The sequence below is a fragment of the Dermacentor albipictus genome, chromosome 7 (genome assembly GCF_038994185.2).
Source record: "Dermacentor albipictus isolate Rhodes 1998 colony chromosome 7, USDA_Dalb.pri_finalv2, whole genome shotgun sequence".
NCBI lineage: Eukaryota > Metazoa > Arthropoda > Arachnida > Ixodida > Ixodidae > Dermacentor > Dermacentor albipictus.
Window position 1 is genome coordinate 7,207,082 of NC_091827.1, and position 18,786 is coordinate 7,225,867.

General features: G+C 44.8%; 1 long non-coding RNA gene across 1 annotated transcript in view; it reads right to left on the minus strand.

Annotated features, from left to right (window-relative positions):
* Positions 1–18,786, minus strand: part of LOC135916473 (uncharacterized) — a 744,131-nt gene that overhangs the window by 334,018 nt on the left and 391,327 nt on the right. The window contains exon 3 of the long non-coding RNA XR_011507319.1: positions 6,273–6,466. This is a non-coding gene — a long non-coding RNA (uncharacterized lncRNA). The remainder of the gene's footprint in view (positions 1–6,272; positions 6,467–18,786) is intronic.

The window sequence follows — 18,786 nt, forward strand, 5'->3', positions numbered from 1 at the left end:
GAGTCCAGAACGGCATCTGTCACATTTCTAAATGGATCAAACATACGCCGGCCATGTAAAAAGTGCAGGAAAAATCTTAGAAGCAACGGACTCGCAATGCCCAGATGGCGTGACCACGGTCTAGAACAGCGCGTCGTAACAGTGCCGCCGTGGGCCACTGTGATAACTCTATCCGACGAAGAGGGAGGCTGCGTAAAGACCGGTCGCCTTATCACTGGCTCATTGCCTTCGTGTGTATACATTTTCTTGTTCGTCTTGAGAAAGCGCCACACGGACGCTTCGGTTCTATGCAGTGGTGCGACTTGCTTTTCAGCGTTTTTCGGGAACTGAAAAAAAGAAATGCCAAGAAGAAAAAACGAGTACGCAAACATGCGTGTCTCAGCGCTCGGTACTAACGGGAGTGTTGCGTGTCACCGTGCCAGGCCAGCAGCTCGCTCTGCTGTTCGGCAGGCAAGCTGCGTGATTGCCTTGGCATGCTCTTTCACCCCACTAGGCTCACTTTGCACCTAGTTTTCACTGCCACGCTTTCCTACTCGCATTGATTACTGTTCTCCTTCGCCTGCTTTTGGCGCACAAGAACTTGTTCGAGCGCATTTTTACCCGCTCGAAAGCTGGCGTATAGCATATACACCATTCGGCGTGCCGGTCGCCTAGCCGACGGTAATGCTTTGGTGCCATTCAAGATGATTTCTTGTAAAAAAGGCGAATAAGCTTGAAGTTGAGTCCATGTACCGAGCTTGCGCTCATTCTCATTCTCTTGAATCATTCCGCGAAGCTATTGCAAGTCCTTGCAAGTGTTTGCGACAACACCTTTATTTATTCATTATTTAATATATATAGCGAACCAATTATCCAATTACCAAATTATTAAATTTCTAATGAAGAATAATACAATATCCACGATAATTCAAAAGTGAGATACAACTTCAGCACAATACAATTCACTCAAGAGTCATAAGAAACCAATAAAATTTTGGCATCGCATTCCGCTCGGCGGTTCTTTTCGGAAAGAGGAGTATTGACACACATTGGTGCGTGCGAAAGTCAGTTTAAGGTTATGCATATATTTGTGGCGGGATGCTCTTGTATCGTTGTCGAAGAGATCCTCAAGTCGAATTCCCAGCTTACCAAAGTACATAGAACGAATCATATTGAGCCTGGCTACCTTTATCCTTTCCGATTGAGATTCAAGATTCGCTATTTATAACATTGCTGTTGGAGCGTCACGACGTTTATAACGATTGCATACGAATCAGGCAGATAATCTTTGATTGTATTCATTTTTTTTGTCCCACGAGTCAGGGTCTCCACACCAAGTTCACGCACTCTAAAGCCAGTCTAATCATTGTTTTCTGTGGCTTTAGTCGAAGTGAACTAGTCGAATTCTTCAGTTTGTGTTTTAAGACACCTAGGTTACTTTGTGCCGCACAGCACATATGATCAGTGTGCTCCGTCCATATCAAAGTTGAAGCTAAGGCGACAAACAAATACTTGAATTATTCTACTTACTCGACGAATGGTTCTCCGATGTTGTATGTGAAAGCTAACTTGTTAATCTTGATAGTGACGCTTAGGTGGACATTTTTAGCAATGTTTATAGACAAAGTTTATAGCATGGTTGATAGATTGAGTTCCAGTGCATGTACAAGGTTGTAAATATATATGCTAAGTAGCATTGGTCCTAAAACCAAACTCTAGGAAAAACTTGAAAACACATCAAGAGAAGTGAAATAAGAAACATCGATATTGACGTAATGCTTACGCTTCGCTAAGTAAGCATTACCCCTAATGATTAAGTATGAAGGAATTCCAATGAATTTAATTTTCATCGTTAGCTTATCGCATGGTACCTTGTCCAAAGCTTTGATGTAAGAGAAAAAATCAGATTAACCTGACTACCACTATAAGGTATTCTGGCAAGTTCATTAACTGTAGCAATAATAGAGCAGTGGTAGAAAATCCCCGCTGAAAGCTATGCTGAACTTTAGTAGCTACAGATTTTTAGTAAGAAAATGCATGGTAAAGCTATTTAGCTATGATATGCCCTAAAGTTTTTTAACGGATACACGTAAGCAATACTGGACGATAATTGAATATTTCTTGTCGGCGACATCTTTTTTTCACACCGGAATAGGGAGTGCAATTCAATTCACCAATCTTTTTGAACTAATACCTGTATGAACTGACTTACTAAAAATGTTCTGGAAACTTAGCCAACAATTCTGCATACATTTTACGGCAGGCAGCTGGGATTTGATCGGGTGCACATGCATTTTTATGGTCAAGTCGTAATGGCAGCTGCACAACACATTTCAATGATACGGTAATCGCGTCACTACTTTCTTCCTCGGGTAAGGCCTCGTGCTGCTCGGTAGATTTAAAGAGCAGAATTTAGAAGTACGTGTTGAACGCATTTGCTATTTCTCCATTGTCGGTAATTGTGTTATCGCCTTCCGTGATGTGACCGACAGTTGGTTTTCTCGGTCTGAGAAGTAGCGAAAAAAAATATGCAGGAACTCCACTGGAGTTTTAAGCATTGTGCCATTTACTCATATCCAGGCAGCCCGGTGTCATTATCAATCTTATCAAACTTGATCTGACAGAATGAACCCTTATCAACCCTCATCAGTCGCTATCAACCTTCTCGGACTCGATGCATCCTTATCATCCTCATCAGTCCTTACCAACCTTATCAGAATTCATCCGACCATTGTAAGCGCCTATGGCTCTTTAGCACCTTGTCTATCCGCGTCGAACCATTATCAACGGTGTTGAGACCCATAGTATCTCCCCATAATCTTTTATCATCCTTATCAACTTATTGTCTGGTTATCTACCTGTGTTGTGAGACGCGAAGCGCATGATCCATCGGAGCTCGGTGGTATTTCGATTGGTGAAGGAACGCCGCAAGGGAAGGCACATCCCGCGATCAACGAAACGCATCGGGAATGAGGCATGTTTGGCGCTAAATTCTGGCAGAACAGGAATTTTCATGTTGTCTACAAAGCTGTAAGTCGTCTCTACATGGGGTCCTAAAGATGGCTTGTATTCCAGCATCTCCAAGTATTCCAACAAACGCCTTCATAGAAACAGTTCTCATTTGACACTTGCTTTAAACTTCCGGTACGATAGATTCATATGATTCAGATATATTCACCTTCTGCAAGTGTGGGCGCTTAGCCCATTCTGAATTTAGGTCTCGCATACGAGTTTTCGATAGGCTATGCAGGCCTATTAGTAATAACATAACGAGGGACAGGTCATCATATGGAACAACAAGATATCGGATACTGTGAGAATTTAGATCAAAATATTTCTGCATATTTGTATGGAAGTCATCCCACAATAAAAAGACATCTTTAGAATCAATAAAACAGTGTTTAATAGTTTCAGTCATGTTACAAAGGCGACCGTTAATTGACGAAACGAAACTATTCTTTTTGCGAAGCCACGTTCTCATTTGTAAAATTTGTAAAAAATTGTAGTTTGTAATTTGTAAAAAAAGTTTCTTTAGAAGGGGGAAGTGGCATTTTGCGCACTCTTGCAAGTACACCATGTCCTGGTAATCGAATGTATAATGGTCAATAAAACGACGGTAGAAACAAAGAACAATTTCTTCAAGAATGCATTTCTTTCAAATTATTGCGCACTTAAAGGACATTTACGATCAAAATGAATGTCGACGGGAATGATACACACTTTTGATTAGGTGTTTAGGTTCTCGTTTCAAGTTTTTGTTGTGATTGAAGGTTTTACTTTGTGTGACGCTTTCCTTGTACTTTCGTTGTACTACTGCCAAGTGCTCATAATATTGTAAATAGTTCCTGTACATACATAATTTCATTCATTGTAATAAATACCATGTAGAAAAAATAAAGTGGGCGTTGCCCGCAGTGCATGATGCACTCGGCTTCTGAGCGTGAGGTCATAGGTTCAAAACTCACCACCGCCAATGTTTTAGAGCGAAACTTTTTTATGTGCCCGTTTCTGCGTTGAGCGTTGGCGTCCCTCGGCGTAACCGAGTGGACGAGCACAGCGAAGGATGAAAGAGCAACGCGGAGCGCTGCGGGCGATGAAAGATGGCAATAGTGAAGAGATCGCGAGGAGGAAAGCGGAGAAGCAGGCTGCAGTGAAATTATGAGGTGGAAAGTGGAGGAGGAGAGTATGACGAAAGGGTGAGAAGGAAAGCGCAGTGCCACACGAGACCATGAGATGGCGCCATAGTAGCGTGCGCCGTAGTACGCCGATGACGTCATTACTGAGGCATGCGGAGAGCGCTGGGCGAGTGCGTCCACCGATAGCATATATGGAAAGAAAGCGCTGGCGTGCGCATCGGACCCACATCGCATGCGCGACTTCGCCCACGCCGCCGCCCGTAGACAATGCGCCTGAGAATGCGCTCCGCGCGAGAGAGACGCTCTCGTGTTCGCACTTTCTTTCTGAACAATTTCGCATTAGGGAGCATCGTAATCGTTGAGGAATTTTTTTTTCCTTTCGAATTTATTGTTCCTTTTTTTCTTTATGGAACGCATCGTGTTACGCGTCACGGACAGACAGACAGACAGATGGACGGTCATATTTCCTGGGTGAGTCGCCGAAGAATACTTACCCATTAAAATCTGCCTGAGCTTTCAGGGGAAAAGCGGCCTAAAGCTTCTGTAAAGTAGTGCTCCCTCATCCTTTAGTTGCGATCGCAGTTTATTGCTGAATTCCCGAATCACCATTTCACGCCTGCTTAAGGTGCCGTTTTATCCTACTCTTTAAATGAATTAATTCTCTGTTGAGGCAAGGATAGGTACTGCGAAATTCTTTTGCTTTAATTCGGTAGAAAATCTTCAATGCATACTAGGCAGTGGGTCTATAATTTTGTCCGCACTTAATTAACATCACCATAGCCATCACCATCGCCAACTATTAGCAGTGCCTCCTCCAGATAATTTCTGATCTGCAAGTCGTTAGTAGCAGAATAGTTTCAACCGTAACAGCTTTAGATTACCGAGTAACAGATGGCCGAGGGACAGTACAAGTAAAATAAATCACTTTGTGATCTAACATACCTTCATGCACTTCTGTAGTATAATCAGTCATGCATGGAGTACAGAAGACCAAGTCCACTACAGAAGAAGGCCAAGAAGCACTGACTTGTGTCGGAGAAAGAAGAGTCTGGGTGCGGTTATACGCTAAAGTGCTGTCACGTAGAACATCGGAGCCTTGTTTCTGAACAGCACCAACGCTCATGAAAGCCCATTAATTATCTAGCAGGTTCAAGTCTGCGACCATCAGGATCCGTTGATGCCGATACATAGCAAGATAATCACACGATTCATTTAAATACTGAAGCTCAGCCCCCTGGGGCCGATATATCCTCGCAATAATTATGCGATTATTAGTAAACATCACCCTGCAGAACGGTTCACAATGAACCTTGATATGAGGTAATAACGTAGATTACAATTCAGATTTTACGAGAACCAAGACACCCCCGCCTTTGTTGGGGCGATCTTTGTGATAACAGGTATAAGCAGGAGGAATTATGCAGTCGTCAGTAATAGCCGATTGCAGTCATGTCCCCGTAATGATGGCTATATGCTGGTCAAACGGAAGCAGGACGGGATCCAGCTGTTCTTTTTTACTGCACACACTTTGTGCGGTGAAGCATACAATTCACAGGGTCTTTTTTTAAAGAATCAAATGCTTCGTTACGAGGACGTGAATTTGTGAACTGCCCTCGCCGCGCAAAAGAATCGTGCAGTTGTTTTCCCCATCCTATTCATAAGCTTTATCATTGACTCGCAACCTGTCGTAAACAAGCTTCACTTTATCACCATGTTCTTTATCAGTTCTTATTGATTGCCACAGCTTCTTCTTTATCTGTAGTCTTACTTGCGAATATTCATGCGAAATTCAAACGTCCGACTCTAGATCCCTTCCAAGCATCGCACGTCCTCTTCAGTTTCGTTATCTTTTCTACATGTTCCTTGGAAACCTTCAGTACTTGATCTAGCAAGGACAGCTTGGCGTTCATTTCACCGAGTGTTGCGTCACTTCGCTTTTGCAATTCTTTTGGTTCTACTTAATTCTGCAAGCATTGTCATTCCTACATCTTCCAGTTGAGAAGGTCGAAGATTTCTTTTTTTTTTACGTTACCGCAAAGGAACAATAAAAGGACTCACCAAGAGTCAGCCACAATGTCAATGCATTTCTGAGGGCACGGCACCACGACAGCAGCAGAAGCTAATTATGAGTGTTGAGTATATATTATGATAACTAACCTGAACAACCTGAAGAATGCTGCCCCATCTTTTGAAGCGACGAAGGGTGTTCGGCTGCTTTATACCGATGTCCAGATAAAGGCCTGGTGGTGAAGCGGATTTTCATCCAGGCGTGGGTTGTTCATGTTCAGCAAAGCGTACCGAGGAAAGGCAGGCCACGTGAGCTCACGCAGTGGTCGGAACTACAACAGTACCTGCGCAACAAGCCAGACAGTGTCAAACGTGCTGTTTCGTAGAACGCTGCCGTCCCATCTGAAGCGACAAAGGCTATCGGGGTATACCTCGGTATTCATGACACCTGATTGGTGCAAGATTGCATCAGGCTCTATGCAGAGTTACTTTATGTGCTCGCGACACTTAAGAGATCCCCTATATTCGATCTGCTATGCAATAAAACGACCCAAAATTATTTACTGGGTGGCTGCACCCATTTCGTTCACCGACATTTTGCGTAATACCAGTGCGCACAAAACGCTGCCTGAATCAAAATTAGTAAAAAAGATAATGGATTGTGAAAAATAAGTGATACTACAGTTGAGGCGTCAAAAAAGAACAGCCTATTCAAACTATACAAATGTTCCTGCCCCTCCCAACCTTATCTTTACGATCGCACTGACCTTACCTGCTCCAAACTTTAACAAGAAAACGTGATGACAAAGCACACCCTTTGTTCTAGTAACAGTATTGTGGGACTTTGAGTTTAGCTGTCACGATAGCTGTTACCAGTCTATATAGAATCGCCACCTAAGCGGCTAGCCAACATTTGGAAAGAGGCCGCACCGGGAGTCCATACAAACATTACTTCTATCTGCGAATTACTGCCTGCATAATGTCAGTGCCATAAAAGTCGGTTTCAGGCAAGTGCTGTGGTCGGATATGTGTGTCTTTTCCTTATGTCTTAATACATCTCAGCATGCTCATTTCAGTTAGTTGAATCGTATAAACGTTAAGCTTATTCGAGATCCCTCCCACTCAATACACTACTACGGGGTCATCAGCTCATTCTTTGATCTTGCAGTATAAAAGGAAACTTACGCACTATCAATCAATGGCCATTTACTCTCGTTTATTTGCGTGCAGCACAAAAGTACCATACCACACTCCGTCCTTCAATGTACACTAAGGTGACTGATGATACAATAACAAAGAGAAACATCAATATTTTCAGCTATCTGGATTTCTCGCAAGTGCCGAAGTTCTGCCAACTCACTTCTTGCGAACACAACCTTACAATGAACCCGCCATTACACCAATGGAAATAGAAAGTGATTTCCACGGCACAGCTTCAAAAGCTCTTGCATAAACGCCATTTACCCCCCCCCCCCTCTCGTCACTTTGATGATCATGGCATTTGTTTCGTCGGTCCCGAAAGCAGTTGCATCACGAGCAGTTTAGTGACATGCCTAGGTCCGACAGCTGCTGCGTGGTGCCATTGTTCATCTCTCCCTCTGAGCTCAGAGACGATTCCGCTTCTTTTTAGTCTGCTCATGTAGCTGTCACAGAGACCCCTCCCGCACCCCTCCCCCCTTACACACACACACCCTATACTTCCCTCCAAATAGCGGCCTTCGTGACAAAGCGCTGCTTCGTTGTCACTTCCCAACCCGACAGCAGCAGCTCCGGAGAGACGCCATACCGGTGTGATTGGGACGGACGTTCGGCTCCCAGGGGCCCCGTTTTGACTGCCAGCGCTGTTTCTAATAATCGCCATTCATATTTGGCCCAGAAAGTGACGCGAATGCCACGGCGATGGCAAGCGGGTGCGCAATAAGCGTAATGCATGCCCATAAGCGGGGAACGAAACGACCCCACGCGCCTTTGGGAGTATCCGCGACGTTGTTTGGTTGAAAGGTCGGCGCAGCAAAAGAAAACACCGGCAGGGTAGGGCAGCTCGAGCTGGCGCATTACATCTTTGCGTGAGATGAACGCATTTTTATCTTGAGTATTTGCCGTGTTTACGCTTTGTGTCAGAACCATGGCTTCGTTTCTTCATTCTATGATTTATTCTTCCTTTTCGTCCAGCATCGTACATTCGCGTACACGCATCGATAGATTTGACGCCCGATGACACCGAAACGTCACGCTCGCTCCAATCTAAACAGGGAGGATGCATTTCAATGTGGCTCGACATCCCGAGAAAAGTCCGTGGTTGAAAACAAGTGACAAGGCCTTTCTGCGTCAAAGTTGTGACGTTCGAGACATCAAGTGTGAAAGTGCAGCCATAGCCGAATCATCGGGCGAGTGAAAATATCAAGGCCTGCCATTTCCATTGAACTGCTCAAGTCACTTTTGCATCGTTTGTTGGCATCGCAACACGGTCGCACTGCCTTGTGATTACATTGCGTACTTTATTTTTGTAATGTGTGCCCAACTCAGAACTATTCAACCGTTAATAACATTCAAACTTTCAACATACTTGGTTTTAAAATATGCCCGCACAGGGAATTGACAGCTGCCTATTCTATCTAGCTTTCTCAGAACATTCAGCTTTGAACTCTGAAATTTTAAAATAAAAACGGAAGCAACAACTTCAGGGAAAATTTAGAACGGTCCTCGTTTTCTTGGCTAGCTCATAAATATGAATGAATTGAAATTCATCCTAAATTATTTATGCTTTTGGGCGAAAATACGATTCCAGTGAAATACAATTTTGTCTTGGCGGCTATGCCTTCTAAACGCGAAATTACCGTAATAACACAAGCGATGACTGAGATTACTGGTTGAGCCTAGCTTAAAAGTTTTAAAGCGTTCAACTTTATTAAAGAACTAACCACGATTTTGATGCAACTGTCTAGTGGTTTGCGCGGGCCATTCTGAAGACAGTAGAGTCTAACATATGGGTAGAAACTGCATGCTGGTACCAGTACCAGATGCTGCATAAGGTTCGGAATTGGTCATTGAGGAAGTGGCGCATGAAGTACCAGTTCGCCACCGTACACGGGTAAGGTCCGGGCTAAGAGGCACCACCTGTAACAAATAATGCAGCAAACTGCCACAAATAACTACCTCCCAAACAATACTACATGCATTTTTGCATAGCAACCACGGTGGACCATCGCAATAATTTTCTATGAATTTTCCTACACGTAACTCTGAAGCACTTCATGATGTGGCAAGTACCAACCGCTCACCAATGCAATCTATTGGGCTTCAGCCTGCGGGCCTTATGAATATTATTGACAATTTGAAAATGTCTTCATCATTTGGTTTAGACAACATCAATTCTAAAGTTTTGAAACAAACTAAATTTACTGGTCCATCATTCATATTCTTGACTGAAGCTTTCCAGAAATCTTTCGACCAAACAATCTTTCCTTATCAGTCGACAGCTGGGAAGGTGCTCCCATTTTACAAGCCAGGAAAAACGAACAGTCATCCTTAAACAAATGACCTATATCTCTAAAACGTTTTATTGTAAAATGATGGAACATGTTATTGTAGACACCCAAATTCAACTTTCAAAGTCTGAATCCTCAAAGCTCAGCGCTGCGGAAGCGCAGAAAAAAGCAGCCCCGCTATCGCATCATTCCGAAATTGTCCATGACGACAAGCGCGAGGACAAGCCCGTGACGACAAGCGCCAGGCTACAGCTGCCTGACAAGCATGAGCGGCTGAGTGCCGGGTCAGCCTTTGCCGCGGCATGCTATCGTCATCTATCGTTCGAACTTGGCTCCGCACTTCTTACGGGGCGTTGCCCCCTGACGTACAGCGGGATGCGCTCAGTCTCGATATTGCCTCGATGAAGCTTCGGAATCTGCTTATGAATATCTCGATTTAGGTGCGATTTTCATCATATCTTGCAGAACCTAAGTGCTGAGTGTGCTGAAAATGTCACTGCCTCCAAGTTTGTCATTTAGACAAATGCCCCCTAAGCACTAATAACAAACGTTCAGAAATAAATTGTATTAATTAGTTATCTGAAGCTCCTGTTATTGGCGGAAAAGTATGGCCACCTCACCTAGGAACTCGTCTGCAAAAACGCCACGTTCACTGGGCTCATCGTTTGCTTATAAAGATCTGTAAACACCGTAAACTAATTTACGCCCTTAAAAGTGGAAAAGGTCATACTCTTAGGGTGTGAAGAAAGGGGGTTGACCGAGGGGCCCAATTTTTATTAGTCATATTATAAGACACCAACAAACACTTACACCGAGGACAACATAGGGAAAATTACTTATGCTTAATAAATGAAATAAAGAAACGATAAATTGATGGAAATGAAAGAGGATAAAAAAACAACTTGCCGAAGGTGGGGAACAATCCCACAACCTTCGCATTACATGTATTCTCTCTCTCTCTCTCTCTCTCAACGCACGATGCACGGGCGTTATTGCATGTCAACCCCATTAAAAGGCAGCCTCAGCAGCTGGGATTTGAGCCCTCGATTTGACTAATTACATTAAGACACATTGAAATTTACGAATTGGAGCCGCTGAGTTCGCAAGACATTTTAACTTTAAACGAATTCTCAAGATACCAGTTTCGAGGTATTCATTCCTAAAGTAGTATATAAAGGTTATAAAAATGGATAAGGTGCTTCAGAAAGGTTGGCCAACGTTTCGATAGAAGCACCTAACTTAGAAGGACCTAGAAGGACCGCGATATTCCGTTCTCGCTGGCTGCACTAATGGACGCAGGAGTTGAACCAAGTGTGGATGACCCGGGAGCACCTGCTTCCTATGGAGTTCAGAATCGCTATGTAGAGGCGAGAAGTAGAGAGGGTCGAGAGGTTTGTTTACAGAGCTGAACACAGTCTCGTTTAAACAACCTCCCACGCGGTGGTTGAGTTTGGCTTCAGGGGGAAGTTCGAGGAGATGCCAATTTCAGTAAACAGCTCGCGTTAGGAGAGAAGATCGGTAAGGATGTCGGGGAATTGGGCCCTTGCGCGATTGGTCCTGCGGAGTGTGTCCGGTTCCGAGATTTGCGACGTTCAATGGCATAGAAGCTCGGTTTGAGTAGTGATATGTCTCTGGTCTTTGAGGAAAATAAAAAGTAGGAACAGGAGGAGGTGGGAAAAAATCGCTCTCACAACCCTTATTTTGGCACAGGAGTGTGAAAGGGCTGCCAAGATAACTTTAGCGTAATGATGTGATGGGCACACTCTTAATGCATCCTATTCAACTACTAACCAGCTCGGTTCACTGCGAATGTATTGGTTGAGGTAAAACTCTCGTGGTTGGAGGAGAGACATCGCTTCCCCTGAGTCTTACCGCACCGCTTATCCCTAGGGTTGGACAAAGCGTGACCGATAACGTCCGCAAGTAATAATAGTAAGAATAAACAGGATCAAACGATATATATATATATATATATATATATATATATATATATATATATATATATATATATATATATGTGTGTGTGTGTGTGTGTGTGTGTGTGTGTGTGTGTGTGTGTGTGTGTGTGTGTGTGTGTGTGTGTGTGTGTTGGGGACGTCTTCTCAGTGCAGGCACTGCTTTTTTCAGCAGCGCTCATGTAGCTCACACGCTCCCGAAGAGAGAGAGAGAGAAGGCTCTTTTGTGTAACCTGGGGCGTTCTGCCGCCAGGTCACGTCAAACCTTTTTCGTACTTTCGGGACGATATATTGATTGAAAGATCTTACTAGTTTGACTTTAAAGAAATATTGGTTTGTATACAACGCTTGCATATGTAATTTTCAGTAATAACTGCGAGCTTCCGACGCAGACAGCTGGTGGTTTAATTTTATCCGCCTTTTTCTTTCTTTTTTTGTCGCTAGGTGGTGCGCCATACGTTAAGCAATCAAAGCGGTTCTCTGGGTGCAGGCAGAGCTCCTTTGGGTGGATGATTGCGGATGAGACTTCCGTTCACACAACCCGCAACTTCAAGAATCTTGCCGCGGTCAAGGAAGCGTTCTTGACTGCGGCTTTCTCCTTCACAATGGAGAGAAATCTCATCCCCTTTTTTTTCCCCTCTACCGTAATGGCCCTAGCGACGGCGGTAATGATGCGACTGGCTGCCGCTTCCGACAATCCAATAGCTTCTACATTCCAGACACACTGCTGACACCAAGCCGTGATGACAGCAGTGTGTCTGATGACACTCACTTCAGCATACGCCAAAGAGGGTGAAGGCGGTAGCCTGTGCGCTCAACAGACATTCATTAAATTACTTGACATTCTCATTCGAATGCGCTGTTCTTATTTCACTTCACTTTCCCTTTATTATCTTAAAGGTTCCCAGGAAGGGGGTATTAAATAAGGGGTGCGTAGCTAATAAAGGAAATCAAATACACAAGGAAAAGATGTTTAGGTACAAGTTTGCTCGCTGGCAAATATGTTAATTATAAAGTTCGAAAAAGTGGATGGGCAGGTGGTTGCGGCGATGTCGTGTGGAAGGCCGTTCCAGTCCCAGGCTGAGCGTGGGAAGAATGATGAGGCCAAAGTGGTAGTGTGCGCACGTGGAAGGGCGACTTGAAGGGGATGACCAATGCGGAGTGAAATGCGTGCAGGAGGACTGTTGTAGGGTGCATGATGAAGTGCACCTGTAAAAGAACCTATGAAATAAGTACATAGTAGCGATACGACGCCGACAAGCCAGGGTTGTTAAGCCGGATTCTGCTTTTAACGATGGTATACTGACATAATATGAATAGCATGAATTAATGAATCTTGTGGCACAGCTCTGTACTGATTCTAGACAGTTTGTTAGATATTTTTGGTTAGGGCTCCAGATGGCAGAGGCATATTCCAGCTTAGAGCGTACGAGTGACTTCTAGGCAAGCAATTTTAAGTTTGGTGGCGCTAGACGTAGATGACGTTTTAAGAATCCGAGGCTTCTGTTAGCAGATGATATCACTCTAGTGACATACGCGTTCCAAGTTAGATTGCTAGACAACGTTACGCCTAGGTATTTGTAAGACTGTGTTAATACTATCGTGACGTTCGAGATTGTTTAAGGGAACAGGAGAGCATAACGTTTTCGATGAAATGACATGAGTTTATACAGCGTTATACAATATCAACTCTAACGTTATACAATATCAAAAAGATCGCCGAAATCTCCCGCATCTAATGCGACGGATCATTAACAAAAAACACGGACTGAGAGATCAACAAGCAACACAGCTCCTGACTGCGCTCGTGTATAGTAGGCTTCTGTACACTGCCCCATTCCTAACAATGACACAAACACAAACTCGAAAACTCCAACTTTCACTCAACATCCTTCACAAGGCCGCCCTGGGTCCATCAAAACACACCTCAAATCAGTACCAACAGGCGCGCCTCTTCCACACATACGCCGAAATAACACAACATCGAGACGGACAAGTAGCGCACTTGTCTTGCATGGAGCATGGATGTGACATCCTGAAACCAGCAGAGATCGCCCATATCCAGTTGACACCAGTTAGCCAAAGCCCTCAGCTACCACGCAACATTGCATTTCCAAACATACCAAAACATATGACATCACACCTACATGACGGTCGCCGTCAAGCGCAAGCAGAAACATCACCACATAGACAAGAAATGCATCACGATATACATGGACACCAGACGCTCTAACATGGGGTGATACGCGTATCCAATGTATGCACCTGAACGGGCACCACCGATCACCCAAAGGGCTGGGCCATTTTCCAACTCTCCCAACATAGCCACTGGAAACTCTCGCAATAATATACACCATACAAGAAGCCTCTCTACTCACTAAGCACCAGTCGAGTAACATCAACCTATTATACCGACTCCAGCAAAGCCACTCGCGGCATACAACACCGACTGTTGGAAACACACCTACATGACATTCTAATAGAAACCTGTAACCGCAAACCGGACATTACAATCACTCTGCGTCGAGTGGCTGGTCATGCTGGGATCGAGGGAAATGAGTTGGTTCATCAACGGGCCCGCGAAATTAACCTCCAGGTGCCCTCGAGTCCCTGGCCAAATCCAACGGCAGTGAAAGACGCTGCCACGCTCAAAGATCAAATAGCTGAACACTACAAGAACATCAGAGAAAACCGCACTATTTTACCCCAACCTCATCCTTCACTCAACACGGAACAAGCACATGTCCTTCGCAAAGTTCAAACGAACACTCTTCTTAATTACCCGACTTATGCTCTACAACTTTGGTTGGTTTAGCGTAGCTTACTGCCCCAACCGCCCAGAGATAAGAGCAGACACAAAACACATTCTTTACTCATGTATCACTGTCATCACTTCTCATTAATTCCCCTCCTTCCTGGAGTGATTGGCTTCACTCGGCTTCGGCGGATCAACAACGGGCTTTAGCGGAACTAGCGCTCTTCTTTACTGGGCCTTAGTGTTGGCCTTAAGAGGAAGCTTTAGCTCGGGTGCTCCTATCTAAATACATGTAAAAGGAGATCTCGTTTTTCTCTGCAACCACTGCACCAAACTTAACGAGGTTTGTTGCACTTAAAATAAAAAAACTTGAAATATAGTGACTGTTGGTTTCGAATTTTTCATTTAGGTCATCAATTTTTTACTAAAAATTGGCAAAAATCGCTAATTCTTAGAAAATGAAAGTATCAAGTTTACAACTCTGTAATTCAGCAATGAAACATGATATCACAATTCTGTGAATTGCATATCATAGTACATCTAAAGCGGGCAAAAGTGATATGTGACACATGAATCTAAAAAAAAAATGTAGTAATGTGTAAATGCAGCTTTTGCAAAACCATCGTACCCAACGAAACAAATTCACGTAATGGGTACGATGCAGATTTTGCAAAACTATCGTACGCAACGTAACAAATTCACGAAATGGCGAGTGGCAGGCGTTCTTCGTCACCAGGACCTGATGGCATCACGTATGCTGCCCTATAGAACATCTCCTGTGCTACTGCCCATCTTTTCAAAACGAAAGACATGACCTCTGCACAGCTCTGAATCAGCTAGATGGAACACCGTTCACCTTGAAGAAGATCTTGGGACCATGGCCTCACATATCGCAGCTACAAAAGGCCACAAAAGCTCTGCTGCGATATTTGAAGGCTACTGGACTGAGTCAGCGTCTGTGATCCGGACTGAGTGACCGAACGATATCCCCAGTGGACTTTCTCTTCTTCCTTTAATCTTTCCGTCCCTTTTCCCTTTCCCCAGTGTAGGGTAGCCAACCGGGCTCAGTCCTGGTTAACCTCCCTACCTTTCCTTTATCATTTGCTCTCTCTCTGCCCTATGCCACCTTGGACATGACGCACGTGATGAGCTGCTCAGCTACGACAATGAGTCTTGGCAGAATGGCGCCGTTCCTAGACAATGGAAAACGGGCCGCTTGATGCCCATTCTGAAATCTGGTAAGTCTCCGCTTAAGCTCTCATCATAACGTCTGATAGCGCTTTCGAGCTGCGTCGGTAAAGTGATGGAAAAAATTATTCTTGCTCGCTTGGAATGGTACCTACAGCGATTCAACATCTATCCGGACGCCATGACGGGCTTTCGACGAGGTCGCTCGTCCATTGACAATGTCACTGACATCGTAACCTGGGTCCAAAATCAAAAAAGCCTCAAGCGCCTATCAGTGGCACTTTTTCTAAGTATAAAAGAAGCATACGACAACGTCGCTTATGAGGCCATACTGAACTAATTTGAGGCTGTTGGAGTTGATGGCCGAATGTATCAATAGATTCGGGACTATTTGACTGAGAGGTGCTTTTTCTTACATACTGAAGACGGCCCAACTTCGGAACATTACATCTGCCGTGATGTGCCGCAGGGGGCAGTGTTGAGCTCCATTCTGTTCAACCTCGTCTTGGTAGGACTAGTGGAGTACCCACCGCGGTCAGTTCACGTCTCAATATACGCCGACGACATTTGCATCTGGGCTTCTGCGTTGACTCGCTCTCAGGTGCGAGCCAGGCTTCAGCGGGCGGCAACCATGACGGCGTCTTATCTCCGAGAACAAGGCCTCAGCGTGTCTACTGAAAAGTGCACATTGGCTGGCTTCACGCGGAAACAAATGTCATCGCATCCTGTTTCAATCAATGGTCAAGCTGTATCTTCTGTTAAGACGCATCCCTTTCTGGGCGTCATCATTGACCGCAACCCATCGCGGAGCCCTCACTGCATCTATCTGAAGAATAAGTTAGTCGCCATTCCTCAGGTCTTTAAATTTCTCTGCGGGAAAAACTGAGGTACACCAGTCCGTTCTATGATGCAGCTCTACAGGGGACTGTTTATCGGACTCCAACGTTACAGCCTACCAGTTTTGTCAAATGCATGCAAGACGAACTTTCGCGCTTTGGAGAGCCTACAAGGTCAAGCCCTACGCACGTGTTTAGGGCTGCCTCGGTGCACGTCAACAGCAGCAACAATTGCCATCGTTGGGGACCATATGATCCAGACACACGTAGCTGCCAACTTTCTCAGAGCGCACATTCGCCATCTGTCAAGGATCCCCGACCATCATTTGGCCTCCCTACCAGCCGAGAGACCTCAGGCCACCTTTTCAAGAGTGATTAACGCCCATAAAGAGTGCATACCGTCATATTTTACACCAGCGACGAAGCCTTCATCTCCCCTGTGGTGCCTACGACAACCTCAAGTGAACTTTGCAATTCCTGGAATTACAAAAAAGTCCGATCATCCATCGCCGGCTCTGAAGCAACTTACGTTCCTATTACTGCACCCGACGTATCATGACCGCATACATATATATACCGATGGTTCGACCTCCCGTAACAGCTCAACTGCCGCATTCGTCGTTCCAGCCAAGAAGGTTACAGTTAAATTCAAATTGTCGCATACGACTACATCTACATCGGCAGAGCTTGCAGCTCTCCATGCCGCTATTATTTACGTCAGCGAAGAGCCAACAGAGAAATGGGTCGTATTTTGTGACTCTAAGGCAGCCCTTCCCAGGTTCAAGTCTGCATTACATCACAGAACTTACGAGCAGATGAGATCTGACATCAGGGAAGTGCACCACCGTGCTCTGGAAAGAGGGCACACCATCATATTTTAATGGATTCCTGCTCACTTCGCCTACATGCACGCAAAAAGTGACAAGATCTCTGAAGTTCAAGTGCCTTCAATTGCCGATTATATAAACTGGACCCCACGCTACGGCTACAAGTGCCATGTAGCGTTTCCCGCGGCGAAGCAACCTTGTTGTATCGCTTGTGGCTGGGAGTAGCGTTCGCGAACTCATACTCCTATCGTTTGGGAATGGCCGAGAGCGTGATGTGCGATTCCTGTGGGTGCGAAAAGACCATCGAGCACCTATTGTGTACTTGCCCCCACTACGATGTACAACGCCTCTCTCTGCGGGAAACTTTACACCGACTGGACTTAAGACCGCTCACCGAGTCAAAGATACTCGGACCGTGGCCACACCCGTCACTGGCACGAAAAGCGAATCGTGAATTAGTGCAGTACTTCAAGTGCACCGGCTTAAGAGACCGTTTATAGTGTCCCTGTGCATAGTGTCCCGCCCACACGCACTCAGAGCTCACTTTCTCCCCCTTTCCTCTTTCTATTCCCCTTTCCCCACCACCAGTGTACGGTAGCAAACCGGATGCTCTTCTGGTTGACCTTCCTGCCTTTCCTGTCCTTGCTTTCTTTCTCTCTCTTCAGGTAATATGCAAATTGAGATATATAATTTTTCCACTTTGAATGATCTAATGGATACCGTTTACGGAGTCACTATATCTGTTCGTGATGGAGAGCTATTCATTTGTAAACTTCGTGCTTATACTTTTTTCGAATTTTTAAAAATTCCTTCAATAAAATTCAGGCCCCAAGTCGTAATTCCGCTTCCAACAGTCACTAGAAGTTAACTTTCTCTCTCAAATGCAGTATATTTTATTAAAATCAGTCGAGCGGTTATCTCATAAAAACGTTTTGCGTTTTACATGTATTTGAATAGGCTGCGTCGGAGTTAGGCCCGAGCTCAAGCTTCCTCTTAAATAACGTATTTTCCTCCTCTCTCTCTCTCTTGTTGCGCGAACCAGCGCGAGACTAGCAGATGGCCACGGTTGCCTTAGCAACGCTCGAGATCATAGTCGCTACCGCGCGCGACCCTCGAGCGAACCACTTCTCCAAGGTTCCACTCGTAGCATACGACGGGTTTGCTTTCAAAATTATTGACAACCTGTGTGGCGACAACAAAATTTGTAGCGATGCCCACCAGAGTTGACGACAATGAAGCGCTGACAGATGGCGTTCATGAGAGCGAACCTGTTTCAACGCGAACCGTTACAGAATACGGCCATTGTAGAGGTTTGCGTGGCGGCATGCCCATCATGCTACTCAAGATGGAAATGTATAAAAGATGAAATAATATTGCGCGATGTGCACGTCCTAGACACACAACATACTTAAACACGTTTACCACAGTTCCAGAGATTCCAAAGACTCCTCTTTTTAGACCCCGCTGATCATTTGAAGTCTCCATCTATTCCGATGATCCTTGGTTATATTAATGTGCCAAGTTATGTTTGAAAAGAACTCAATTGTAGTAACCATAACAAATATGGCAGCAGATAGAAGCGTGGTCGGATGTGGTCCACATGTCCTTGAAAGAT